Genomic DNA, 13,977 nt, shown 5'->3' with positions numbered 1-13,977 from the left:
TAAATAATTACCCTTAAAACAATATCAGGGACATATCACCAACACAATAGGACTGCTTATTATTAACACTGATTTCTAGGGCTTAGGAATATACAGTATTTTGATAGGAATTAAATGGGAATTTGCATTCTATTATGGAGTATAATTTACTTCAAATACCCATCATATTGTTTTTGTAAACAGATAATGATTTTATTGTCTGTTTCCAGTCGCAACTTCACCCTAACATGTCTTTTCCTGTTTTCTAACCACAGAAAAATAAACTGGAGTCCCAACCTATGAACACGTTATATTTATGTTCATAAGACAGGACCTGGCATTTGTCATCCATAGATTTAAAAACACTTCAGTATGCTGAACAGGACTCCAACAATGAATCTGGGAACTCTAAGATGACCAGCCTATGATCACACAGAAAACTAACGGTGGAGACATGAACAGAATGGATCCAAAGTGACTGAGACATTCTTTAAGTTACTGTACATTTTCTGAACTGAAAGAAAATAGGAGAAATTCTAGACTAAAAGGTAAATTCTCTAGAGGAAAGCTATTTCAGTAAACTAGGAAAAGAAAATTAAAGTTGTCAAATATAAATACAAAATACTATAATTAGTGTGACAATGTAATTAGATTGCAGGGTGGAAAGAGGTTCTTAATTCACAGCTTGTTTAAATACATGTCACAACAATAGGTTCTTGTAAACCACTAATGTGCAATTAAAGTTCCTGCTATTTACTAGGAAAAACTAACTGGTGAAAAGAAGAAGTAATATTTTTTGCAGGTAAGCAGTAGTTTAAAGAAAAGCAAATTCTCTGTTCCCTTTTTATGTACCTTCTGTTTTTTGCAATTTCAACTTCGCCAGCATGCAACTCTCTCCAAAACTATTTCATGACAGAGATCCACAAACTACAGTCACAAATGCTTATGTCAGTCATAGTACCATAGGGCTAACCAAAACAGCATGGGATTTTATTTTTTTTAAATATTATCTAAACTTTTTTTATTCCAACATATAGCAACTGCAAGCATCAGTATGATTGATGATGTTTTTCATGAGCATAAAGCTCACACAAATTCCTTTTTAGGAAAAATATTTTTTCCTCTCTTAAAAATGTAAGTAACTGGGTGTTTGTTTTTTTCTTGCTTGTTTTTAAATAAGCCATTTGAAAACAACAACAACACAACTGGAAAAGAATGAAAACCAAATCCCAGCTGATGATTGGGGTGCTGCTGTTTGCTGTATCTTAGAATGCATTTTCAAGATGAAATTATGAACTAGCATTGTAAGAAACTATTGTAAGAAGAGTTTAAATCTTTTGGATAGATGGCAAGGAATAAAGTTGCTAAGCAATATGGAGCTTGCTGTCTTTATTTTGGGCTGTCCATTCTTCTTTCCCTCATTTTTATAGCATATTGTTCTCAGTATTAATGGAGTATGATAGCTATATCTTTAGTCTAAGGTAAGTAAAATTTTGCACGGGATCAAATCACTTGTTGTAGAAAACAAGCCACTGGCATACCTATAATTCTCGTTTCCTCAATGTACACAGCAGACACTCCCTTCCCCCGTGGCCTCCCAGTAACACTAGGGCATTTACTTACAGAATGGAGCATTCACATGTGTAAGGAATGACACCTGTAAGGATCTGTCATTCTGTTTTCACAGAGCCATTAAATCATGCTTATCTGCATTTCAGGGAAGTTGGACTTGGACTGACTTTCTTGTGTCTTCATCCTGACTGACACTGACGGAGGAATGCTGGAATTAACAAAGGTTGTATACAGGCAGGGGAGTTTTAAGACTGCTGTCATGGTCTGAAGTCTCACATCACAGACACCAATCCATGCTACTCCAGTTTATGAAGGCTTCCAGCATCTTGGTTCAACTCCTCTGCCAAAGACCCTCACTCACTACGTCTGACGAGAGGACAGAGAGCAGAAATGGGGTACAGGCCCACTGCAACTAAGACAGGGAAGTTATCCCTGTGACATGGGAGTACTGCTCACTTTTCTCCTTGTCTCCATCCTCATCCAGCCTCTTGCTATCACGCAAGAACTTCGCACACCTGAGGAACTGAAGCAAGGAGGAGCGAGAAGACTGCTCATATGGTCTGGGACAGGAAAGTCCTGGTTGCTTTCCATTGCTCTAGAGTATCCCAATCTGGTCCCAAGGCTGTAGTTTATCAGCCCTGGTCTAAGGCCACTGTTCCTGTAGTAGTCTACAAAATGGAAAGCTATTTATCCTTCCTCCAGCTCTGCACCCAGTATAACCTCCCACATGCTCCCCTTTCCTTTTTGCTACTTTCATATTTTGTAGTCACCTTCGTAAAAGGCCCATGAAAATATTATGCTGCGCTTCTCTACATTTAGTTAACTGTAAAATAATTATAATAAAATCCTAACAGATTTGAAGGTATTTTTAAGAGAATTTAAATATAGGACTCTTTTCATCTAGCTATCATGGCAGTAATATAAATGAAGCAAATTAATTTTAATGCTCCAAGGTACTGATTCTGTGTCACTGTCACTGACAGGATCCAACCAGACTTTATGAGATGGCATTTGACTTTATGGAAGTGAGCACTATGCACGCATTTACAATTTTACAGGGACTTTAAGCTGTCATGCTGAAAAATGTTTATAAAACATTAATCAAAAAATGCCTCTTTAATACAATGCATTGTCTGAAAGATGTTAGAAGGCACATATTGTAAATGGATTCTTTTTCTGACTAAAGTAATTTCTACCAAAAGCCTTTCCCCACTGCTATACAAGTACACAGCGCGGAGAGATAAAGAGCACTTTCTCAGCACATTACTACCTGATCCAAACACTTGGGAAATCACTAATGTACAGCATGCCATATTTCCGTGTCACACATGACACATTTGTCTAAAATTACCCAACAGAGTTTGACATTGCAGCATATTCCATAGCAGAGCTTTCAACTGACATCTGCCAAGTAAGAACTTCAAGTAAGAGCTTTCTTCTTCTAACAAGCAAGTAAGAGTTTTCTTTTATCCTATACCCATGATGGAAGTGATAAAACAATAAGTACTGGAAATCAGTTTTTTTTTCTATTTTAATATGTTTATTTTATGCTCACTGGATGTGTAAGCTCCCCTCAAAGCAGTGTTTCATCATTTGCTGTTTTCTACCACATTGCGATGGATTCAGAGAACTTAATAGAACATTTTTATTACCACTGAAACATAGGCCATTATCTCTCACACCCAAAGCAGAATTATTGCTAGATGCTCTACTTACATACTTCACTGTATAGGTTTTTTCCCCTTAAATGTCTTTATAACAAACAATTTATCCTAAAACTTTATTGCTTACATTACTGAAACACATTCCAAATCACAAAATGCTCCAGCATTTCTTCTCCGGGAAAGAGATTTAGGTACAAAACAAAGAGGTCATCACTAAGGCTATGAAATCACAAGGAATCAGAGCGTCAAACAACTGTTAGAGAGAGGCAGTGGAAATACTCAGAAGAAAATCCTTAACCTGTGCATTTTTCAGTTCTCTTTTCTCTTCATCTATACGTTTCAGAATTCGCAATTGCCATAATCTTTAACTGCAATATACAAAATGAAGCAGGTGTATGAATAGTGGCTTCTCTGACACTCTCTGTGCTCTGCTGTCTTTCTGAAGAATCCTCTCAGGAGTTGATGTGAAGGGAACATCAGTAGGCCAAAAAGCTTTTTGTTTTTTTAACTGAGAAGCCCGCAAAGGGAGGCATATATTGCATTAAACCCCTCCTAAACTGCCAAAACAGGAGTTTTCTGAGTTTCTCTCTGCAAAGACAGTGCCAAATGAGCACCTGAAATTTTACTGCTGAATTTCAGAATAGCATCACATGCAGTCTAGTGACTGGTAGGAAAGGGTGGTGAGATCTGGAAAAGTCCAGTACACAAGATTAGAGAAAGGTTGCTCATGCAGATAGCTGCCAGAATGGCAAAATACTGCTAATCTCCAGTTCTCAAACTTTCTTAAGGATTTCCTTGCTTTTCTTCCAGGTAAATCAGATTGCAATGGTTAGTTTTGAGGAGGCAGAAGTTCATATACTGGGCCTCTCCTCAGTGAAGGCTACTCAGGGATAGAAGTTATTGCCCTTGTTAAGACTCTGCTATGACATACTGATATCATGATGCTCTTCACAAAATAACCAGCTAAGGAGTCTTTACCCTCACCTAAATACGTACTGAACTCAAGTTAAATGCTTTTCCCTCAGGACCAGTTTCTTTCAGTCATGGGAATAGCTGAATGATATCTGACTACCAGTAACTTTACAAATACTCGCTCACTACTGAGTACACCCACTTTCAGCTGAAGAAAGCACCTTCCAATGTAATATGAAATCATATTAAACTGGAAGGAGATTAGATCACTGCAAGCTGGTCCTAAAACAGTCAGCCAAGCTCTTCCCCGGACCAAAACTTCCTCAGAGTAGAACTTGGTCATCCTTTTCCAGCCCAACTCCACCTGTAACTCCAGGATTTTTGTTGTTGTTTTTCTCAGTCCAAATCAAGAGATAGTAGCCCTTAGAGTCAATTTGTAACCTGCAGGGATATCAAGGTTGAGAGAAGTAACAGATGGCATTAACTACTCTCTTGCCCAAAAGGAAATAACCATATCAAGGTAAGACTCCATCCACAGTGGCTAGACAGGCCTGCACAATGGTTTGTGGCATTTTTGGTTGAATCACACTTTGATGACAAAACCTAGTGTTACCATGGAAATCTAACTTTTTGCTGGTAGGGATAAGGAGACCATCCATCAACACAACCACAACTGCCTCCAGGTGATATGACACTCAGTGACTGATTGGGAAGGACCCGCAATGTTTGTAGCAGTTGAGGCTACTACCCCTTGCCTTTCTGCCCACACAAGTACATGTGCTGTACAAGGACATGGGCTTCAAATATTTTCGGGGGGAAAAAGACAATGTTTTCATATTTCAGCTCAGTAATAAGTGTATGGAAAGCAAAAAAGAGACTCATGAAGTGGTGAAAACCAACATCTAATCAGGAGGTTTTAGAGGGGACTGGATGAGAGATTAAAGGAGTCTGTCATGGCTGCAGGGGAAAACTGCAAAATGGTGAGTGAGCTGTCCTGGTTAGGCTGGAGATCTGCATGGACCCTAATCTTCAAACATTTTCACTTTCATCCCCATCCTTGGGAAAGAACTGATTTACCATAACGTTCAACAGGCCATTGCATGACACTAGGTGACTTACCTCTCTCAGAGGACAAGAAATATTGGGAAGGCTCTGTACTGAATTAGACTGATGTGATCACACAGTGTGGTCCATGCAATTACCCTAAGAGTGCAGGAATTTCACTGAGACCCACACTATGTTGTAAGAGACTTAGCTGGTCTACTACTAAAATAAAGAAGGAGAAGGAAGGGAAATAAGGAATATATATATATATATATATTGTCATACCTAAGAAAAACCAAAAACCTAGTATACTTTAAATGCTTTTAGTAATTCCTGTTCTTCAGTTACCTGGATCACTATACTCATCATAAATCAGAAATTTTAAGTGAAATCTAAGTAGTTACTAGAAAATGACACATTGTGATACTATCAAATTTTTAAGTAAATAAATGTAAAAGATGGAAGAGGAAGAAAGTACAGTTTGCCTATTTCTGGGTTTTCAATGCATGTGTTCAGATTGGAAGTGATGTTTAGTGAACAACACAGGCGATCTTACCAGCTGCTAGCAATGAAACATTTAACATCAACAACTGAAGACTAGTGCCTCAGACTCTAGAACACCTCCTCCACCTGCCTGACAACATGGTAGTAATAATTAGTTAAGAGGGAATACATGAATGAATTGAACCATCATGAGTCATATTTTAGATGCGACTTATCCTTAATTTGGGACCACAGTGCAGGCACAGCAATGGTGTAAGCTGACCATAACACTTCAGTGCTTCTTATTGCTTGAAGATCAATTCACTCTTCACATGCATAATATATTCAAGGCATAGGGTAAAATCTTCCTTGTAATTCACTATTAATATCAAAGCTATGAAGTTCAAATAAATAGAATTTAAACACTTCCTTCCCTTCTCTACAATTCTTGTATTCAATACTTTTTGAAGGTTTAATATGTTAGATCCACTAATGAAAGGAATTCTGGACAACCAGATCAACAAATTTCCTAAAAACGTAAGCTGAGATTTGATTAATTTGATTATTTCCTTGAACATTACTGTCCCTTCCACACACAGCTGAGGCTAACATCTCTCCCAGCATTAGAGTCTTTATTATGTGGATTTATTTACATATATATATTTTTTTTTATAAGTATAATTTTATTTTATAGTCACACCTGTTATTTTTGTAAACACAAGAAGGAAGGGATTATATCCCAAACTGTTTCATATCTTCTAATTTGATTTTTTTTTTTTAAGTCTTTTTCTCCTGAAGCTTTCTTTAACACAAAAGAAAACATGATACCACAAATTCATTAGAAATGATAAAACAAAAACAAAGATTCTTTTCACAAAGAAAAAAAATGTTAGGAATGCTAGCATATTTTTCCTTCAATCATCTCTTTACCTGATTTCTGAGTCCAAGAAAAAGGGCTATGAGGCCAGAAAAGCTTAAATGTTCCAGTCATTTGGGAAGGCATTTTGAGAAAACAGCACACTCCCTAGAAGTACTAAGGGAGAATATTTACCATCCTAAAATTCCATGAACTGTAGGATTTATATTTTTGTTGTCTTTTTTTTTTTTTTTTTTTTTTTTTTTTTTTTTTTTTTTTTTTTTTACATCTTTGCACCCACTCTTTCAAAAGTGTCTAGAGTCAGCAGCTCAGACTGGCTGCCAGAAGGTGCACTGAGAGCAGCAAATGTAGATGCAACTCTCTCAGGGAGACTCAACATCATCTTCAATACTCACAGTTTTAGCATGGGTGACACTTGTAGCCTCTGCCAGATTGAAGTAAAAAAAATTCTTGAGTCATGTCCAAATGTGGATCTTCCCGAGGGTAACCTGTCAGCTGTCTGCTGAGTATAATGTAGTTTCTTAAAGCAGATAAATTAACTTTAACTGTTTTTGGTGGGGAGGGAGGGTTGGGAGTGCTCTTGTGTCATTATCATTTTACAGATGGATATGTGTTTATTTTTTTTATTTTTTTTATTATAAAGAGGTATGAGGTTGCTGTCATTAAAAACCTGCAATCTGGTTTTTAGTGTCTGATCCAATTATGTGTACATCTGGGAAGACACACAACCAAATAAATAATTGGAGAGGTGCAACTCTGAAATGACAATTGTTATTCATCGATCTCTTTCTGTAAGTCGAGATTGAGAGATGTAAACTTCAAGTGAATGAGATCTCCTGGGTGAGATTCTTCAGTTCAAACACAGTAAACAACTGTTGTCCTCTGATGCACATTTTAGTACTGCTGGAGGCAAACTTTCTAAATATTAATAAAAAACCTACTACTGGCAGAGTATACAGATGAAAAGGAAGCCCTGGGAGCTGGTGCAGAATTTCTAGCCACATTCAAAGTCTAATCAAAGAAACATATGTTTCAGGTCAGAAAGGAAAAGAGATTCCCTAATTTCCTTCAGTATTTCCCTTCTGGAATCACAGAGAGGTCAAAATTGAGTAAACTGCAATATATTAGACATGCTATATTGCAAGTCTTGTGATAAAAAAACAACAGAGAATCAGGTACTCTGTGTCTGAGAGCCATTAGAACTCATTGGGCTAAAACACTTCTCACTTTCGTGTTGGCCTGCTAGGGCATGTCCTTCCTGAAAGTACAGCCCCTTGGGATGCCCTGGTATGAAGCAGACAAGCATTGGGTACTTTCCCAGCCACATATGTCAGTAGCAAGGGGGAAATAAAAGACATGTTCTGATATCCCAGTGACCGCACCCTACTCAAAACTGTCAGTTTGACTTCTCATGGAGAATCTCCTTAAAGCAAGTGGTGGGATTAGTATTAGAGAAATGTTTGCACATGCAAAATGACATGTCACCTCGCGTGGATTAGGCAGTCTGTGCAAGCAGGAAACATTTATACTATTCCCAATTACATAAATCTTTGCCTTGAAGATTATATTTGGTTTTGCTAGTATTCTGATCTGGCAGCCATACTGGAAATAACAGAACTCCCCAGGCTTCCTTTAGGGGTCTGCTAAGAAAAAAGACATACTGATTACATGATAATGACCTCTTTGATAACATCATTTGGTAAGAACTAAACATTGCTTCTACAAAACTAATGAGCTAGGAAAGACAATCCAGCTGCCCTCAAGTTAGGCTACAAAGAAAGATGAGGAGAAAGGAGAGAAGTCTAGTGGATTTGTGTGCTTCTGCTCATCCCACTCTCATCTCATGTAATACAAAATCCTCAGTTCTTATTTTCCAGAGACAAAGAGGTGGTGAACTACAGAGAAGAGGAAAGCCCAACCAATGACTTGCTGCTTCTTCCAAGCAACTGCCACGTGAAAACTGAAGAGATGAGAAAAACTTCAGTTTGACCCAAAGAATCACGCTAAGAAAACTGGTGAAAAGTTTTAGTAGCCACTAAATCCCCTGGGATCTCAGAAGCAGGCATGGGATCAAGAGGGCCCTTCTGTTCCTAACCCTCTGGAAGAAGTGAGGGATGCGTAGCCCAGACGTGGTATCCACATGACACACATTCTTTCTACCAGATTTTTCCCATTGGCTTCCCTTCTTCTCTGCAGGTCAGCACCCTACCAATTCCAGTCAGAGTAGTAGCCAGATCATTTTCACTTACATCACTCTAACAGCTGGGTAGGAAATGAGATTAAAAATCTGGAACAGGTAAGAGTATCTGCAAATTCAAGCACTAATAACACAGGGAAGTATGACAGGATACCAGCAGTAATGCCTCTTGTTCAACATTCACAGGAAAATTTGGAAGTAGAAAAGACTATCACAAATCTTACTCTTGAAAACTTTTCGAGAGCAATTAACCGGGATTATTTTTTACATCTTTATGGAATTATTCACACGTTCACAGATAATCACAGTTAGTCCCTTGGTGAATAACCACCTTAGAGGACAATTCTCTGCCAGGAGCAGAGAAAAACAACCACAGAGTTTGGCTTGAATATTCGCTTAGGGCAATGCATCTGATTTTGCAACCTTACTTTCTATCATAGAATTATTAAGTGAGGCCTCCTTTTTAAAATCAAAATGACCTACCTTTCATCTTAACACAAGTTAGGACACTTTGGCATTTTTCTGTCTAAAGGAAAAGGTGATTATCACCACAAAATAAGACCCTGCTTTTGATTAGTGCAGCATTTTGCAGACTTTGGGTACAGGAACAACCAGATGAAGCTAATATTAAACAGCAGTGGCTTCGGTTGTGCAAATATAATTACTTACCTCTGAAAAACGTGCAAGAGATCTGTAGAAAACATGAGCAAACTCTAGATAGCTGTGAGCAGATTGGAGCTATATGTGAGCACGATGCACTCTGTCACATTGTGCAGCTGGGGAACTTGAGGGAAGGCATGGGCTGATTAATCCATAGCCTAGATGATCTGCTCACACACAATTGAGCTGTCTGTGAATCCACTTGTGCATTACACAGTGCTTTTAAAAATTGTTCAAGGACAGACTATCAATTCTGCACTCACAGAGTAAGCAGCTGAGTATTTAAAAAAAAAATTTGAATGAAATTAAAACAATACAAAGGGCTGTGTATTTTATTTTGAAAATTATTCTTTCTTGGAAGTACTTTGTACCCTAGAAACTTTGATTATATTACCTTAAGAATTCCATAATGAAAGAACAGCAACATTGTTAAATACAAATGAGGAAAAATGTACTATGCATCACAAAATACCCTGATTTCATTATAGGTGTTTGCTTTTTTTTTTTTTTTAACCTAATCTGCCGTTCATCATACCTGCATTACAGACATTTGCACTTGTGAGACCCAAATAAGTATCGCTACTCCATTTTCTATTCATAAAATAAATTTACTGAGTAAATTAAAAATATCACAAAGTAAAATAAAAAAAAATTGTTGACTATCCTAAATTTTCATTTTGGAGTTGTAACTTCTGGCTAGTAATTCACTCTGCAACTCTGCCAAAGATAAAATAATATTCCGTACTTGGCTGCAACTTTCGTGTAAGTCCAAGCAACAACTCTGCAGTATTGTTTAGATGAGCCACACTGATAGCTTTGCACTTCCTTGAGGCCTCTTCTCTTCTTACTGAATGAACTCCAGGGAATGGCATCATGTCGGGCTTTCCAGATGGATTATGTGAAGCCATAGCTCAATGTCATTTTCAATAGCAAGGCTCATAATTAAAGGTCAAATAGTCACTTCATCTGCAATCAATCAATAGAAGAAGTACTAATACTAAGTACTAATCAATCAATGGCAAATGCACTAATAAAAGCCATGCATCAAATGTCCGCATATGTGTGTGCTCACATGCACTATGCATATATGTGAGTAGGCGGAAAGAGAGAAAGAGAACAAAGTGTGGGTGAATATGCCAGAGGGCATTGTGAATGCTATATTTATCTTCACTACTTGTAAGTTTATATCCCGTTTCACTCATTACGTGAAATCCAAATAACATTATTTTTTCTGCATGTGTGATGTACTGTATTCAAAAACTGCCAAAGCATCCACCTCTATTCAGAAATACTGGCTTGTGCTCCTAACTAAGAAACACAAAGGCACCTACCCTGTGTAATTTGTCCTTACACAAACATGCCCTGCACTCTGATCTGTGAGACAAAAAGTGTGTCAACTGTTCTGTCTACAAAATAAAACCCAGCATATGGGAACAGCACTCATCTCCGTGCAAAGCAAGCACTTATTCATGGATTCAACACTGGAAGTGGCAGTTGGCCTCATGAGCATGCACTGCATGGGAATTAGTTGGTTTCATAATATGGTGTGGGAGAAAGTGACTTATAAAAGTCTTCTCATGCCTCTCCTATTACCACTTCTAAAGCTTTAAAGCTGTCAGCTCTTCTCCCACTTTTGTTGGTGCCATCGTAAATTCCCCAGGGAAGGGACCAGACGTACCTATCTGGAGCTTTACCTGCCAAGCTGAGAGAAATCAATTTCAAAGTGAAAGAACAAGTGTTGGGGGGTCATTTATATACTACCACTGGAATCTTGGAGACAAACAAAGCACAGCTCCACAATGGATATGAAACCAGACCCTGAGCTGTGTTTGTGCTTTCAGGCACTGAAACGACTGCGAGAAATAAAAACTCTCTCTGCTACAAGAGAACAGAAGGTTTCTTGTTGAGTGGTTTATAGTAAACACCTCTGGACATGGAGAAATGTGACAGAACAACAAAAGAATAGGAGGTAAAATACATGTGTCTGCTCTTGTTTCTGCTAAGATCAGGGTGGACAAGACTACTAGAAATAGATTTAACTGTCATTCAGAAATGGCTGATCCTTAAGAACTAATTGTATCTACTCTGCTTTCAACTTCAGTGAAGAAATAAATGCTAGTTGCTCTGGTTAACAATTCCTGTTTACGTCATTAGCTACAGGGGCATATCTCATCTCACTATGGCTTTACAAAACCCAATCCTCTTTATTTACATAGAAATGTGTACTTACACAGCTGTCTTATCTAGACCTGGTACTAATACCAAACTGAGCAGAATATGCCTTTAATGAGACACAGGCTCTTCAAAGATGAAGGTAAAACAATCTGTCCCGAAGCTCACAAATGAAACTATCTGTAGCCAAGAAACAGTCCTGTAATACTGTGTTCCACCATGAGTCTGTTTCATTTCAATTTGCACACTTATTCATGTGAGACATCTGTATGAGATAAAAGTATATATGGCTAAGGAGAAGTTGTGGGAGACCTTGAAGTCAAGATGGTTGAAATATTTTTTGTTGTTGCTGCTATGATTAGGCAAATACAGCAGCAAAATATAAAATATATCTGACTCCTCAGGCTGTGCTAATCAGAGCAGTAACCTGGAATTGGGAAAATGCAAGTCAAAAAGACAAGCAAACTACAAACCTGGAAATAATCTCTTTTAGATAAGAAAATAAAATATCAAAAGGAGAGCATATTAGCAGATGAAATGTGCACTGACTCAGCTGTTCCCACAGGGTGCGGGTCAAGATGGTCTACATGAGGATGCTTGGCAGAGCAAGTCAAAGAGATGAAGAGTCCCTAATGGTTTTTCTGGGTGAAGATAAGCAAGGCCCTTCAGGACTTAAATATTTTTAAAAAGGCTTTGTGGTTATTTTCTCAGTGCCATCACATGCTGCAGAAGTATTCACGGAGTGTATATAGAACTATTTTCACTGGGGAGGAAAGAAGCAAATTACACATTTGTGCTGTCAGATACAACCAACTTCTCTTCTGTAATATCATGGTTGTGTCCTAAGTTCCTATACATCTCCATATAGCAGCAAGTACAGTAGTGTGTTATGATTGAGGTGTGGAGTTGCTTTCTATAAATACAAACATAACTGTCCTCCTGAATGCAAGCACATTTACTAGTTGAAGCTTCAGTTTCACTGAACAATCGGCTGGAAAGAACCTCAAATGTCATTTAATCTATCTACTGCTCCAAGGCAGGGTCAACTCCAGTTTATCTAATTCCTGACTGAAGCTTGTCTACAATGATAAGATATTTCACGACACTGATAGGCAACATATTCCACGGCTGAAGTGTTTTTTTACAGTGAGGCTTCCCTGACTGCTTGAATCTTATTCATTGTAACAAAGCTCTTCCCTTTTCAAAGTCCACTGTAAAAAAGTCACTTCTCCTACTTTGCATCAACATTTTATGCATTTGAAGATCACTACTGTATTTCAGCTGTTGTCTCAACCCAGTTGTTTGAACCTTTCTCATAGGCCATATTTATGAGACTTAGGATCATTTATGGCACTCTCCTCTGCTCTCCTTCCAATTGGTCCACATGATTTTTGAATTGCGGAACCCAGAATGCCATACAATAGTGTCAAAAGTCAGGATGCTCTTAACCCATGCAACTTTTGCTACCTTTCCACAAACCACAGGACCTTGTGTGAAAGGAAATTAATTTGGTTTGATTTGATACACATTTGACAAATCTCATTTCCTCATTTCCTCCTACACTGTTAAAATTATTTACTTGTTTCAGTAGTTTCCTAAGAAATTAAGTTAAACTCACTGTCTATAATTCCTTGGCCCCTCCTCAATGGAAAAGAGGCATTATGTTTGCCTTTCCCTTGTATTCCTGGAACTCTTTCACCTCCCACAGCCTGCCAAGGGTGCTTCCAACCATTCTGCAGCACAGGCCTGGTTGAAGCAAAGAACCCTGGGATGAATTTTACCTTATCAAACTGACTTGAAAACATCTCACCTCTCTATATTTGAATTCATTCTTCCCCTACTTCAGGCTGAGCTTTTAACTCCCTTATTGACACTAGCTGTGTTTAGGTCTTGAAAAGGCATACATCTAGTTGCATATTCTCTATCAAACGTTTTCATATTTTGAAAAACAGCACAAAAATATTCAAGTCATTTCACTGACTGAACATAATGAATGAAGCAGTATCAAGTGAGGCTAAGCAGGACTCTGAGACAGTATTTTGTGACTTTAGAACATCTTATCACTAAGAGATTTTAAATGACAAATATCTCAATAATATTTTGATAAATTAATTCTAATAATTAAAACACTGCCCCCCAAAATGTGCAGACTTAAACACAGACATTTCGCTCATGTTAAGTAAAAGACTGTATTATCTGTTTGTGATTACTGAATACACTACATGCTTTGTTTTCACTTCTGCATCGTAGTTTTGAGGTTTAAGGAATTTATTGTGAGACTGGGAAGATATACCTTAGAATATTTTTAGTAACAAAGCTGAAATTTTATCAATATCGGAATAGGCAACAGAACAACAATATAAGAACAGAAAGAAAAATCCAGGTTTCCATAAGGTCTTAATGATATACCTGAAATC

The 13,977-nt window shown here is 37.8% G+C and overlaps 1 protein-coding gene across 6 annotated transcripts in view; it reads right to left on the bottom strand.

Moving 5' to 3' along the window:
- Positions 1-13,977, bottom strand: part of SLC10A7 (solute carrier family 10 member 7) — a 144,757-nt gene that overhangs the window by 8,291 nt on the left and 122,489 nt on the right. Inside the window, exon 11 of one of the 6 annotated variants that reach the window (XR_011809082.1) lies at positions 10,134-10,354. The exons of the other annotated variants lie outside the window; for them this stretch is intronic. The gene's annotated coding sequence lies outside the window, so the exon portion shown is untranslated. The remainder of the gene's footprint in view (positions 1-10,133; positions 10,355-13,977) is intronic. 6 annotated transcript variants of the gene reach the window in all.

The sequence above is a fragment of the Anas platyrhynchos genome, chromosome 4 (genome assembly GCF_047663525.1).
Source record: "Anas platyrhynchos isolate ZD024472 breed Pekin duck chromosome 4, IASCAAS_PekinDuck_T2T, whole genome shotgun sequence".
Taxonomy (NCBI): Eukaryota; Metazoa; Chordata; class Aves; order Anseriformes; family Anatidae; genus Anas; species Anas platyrhynchos.
This window is presented reverse-complemented; position numbering and strand designations above follow the sequence as displayed.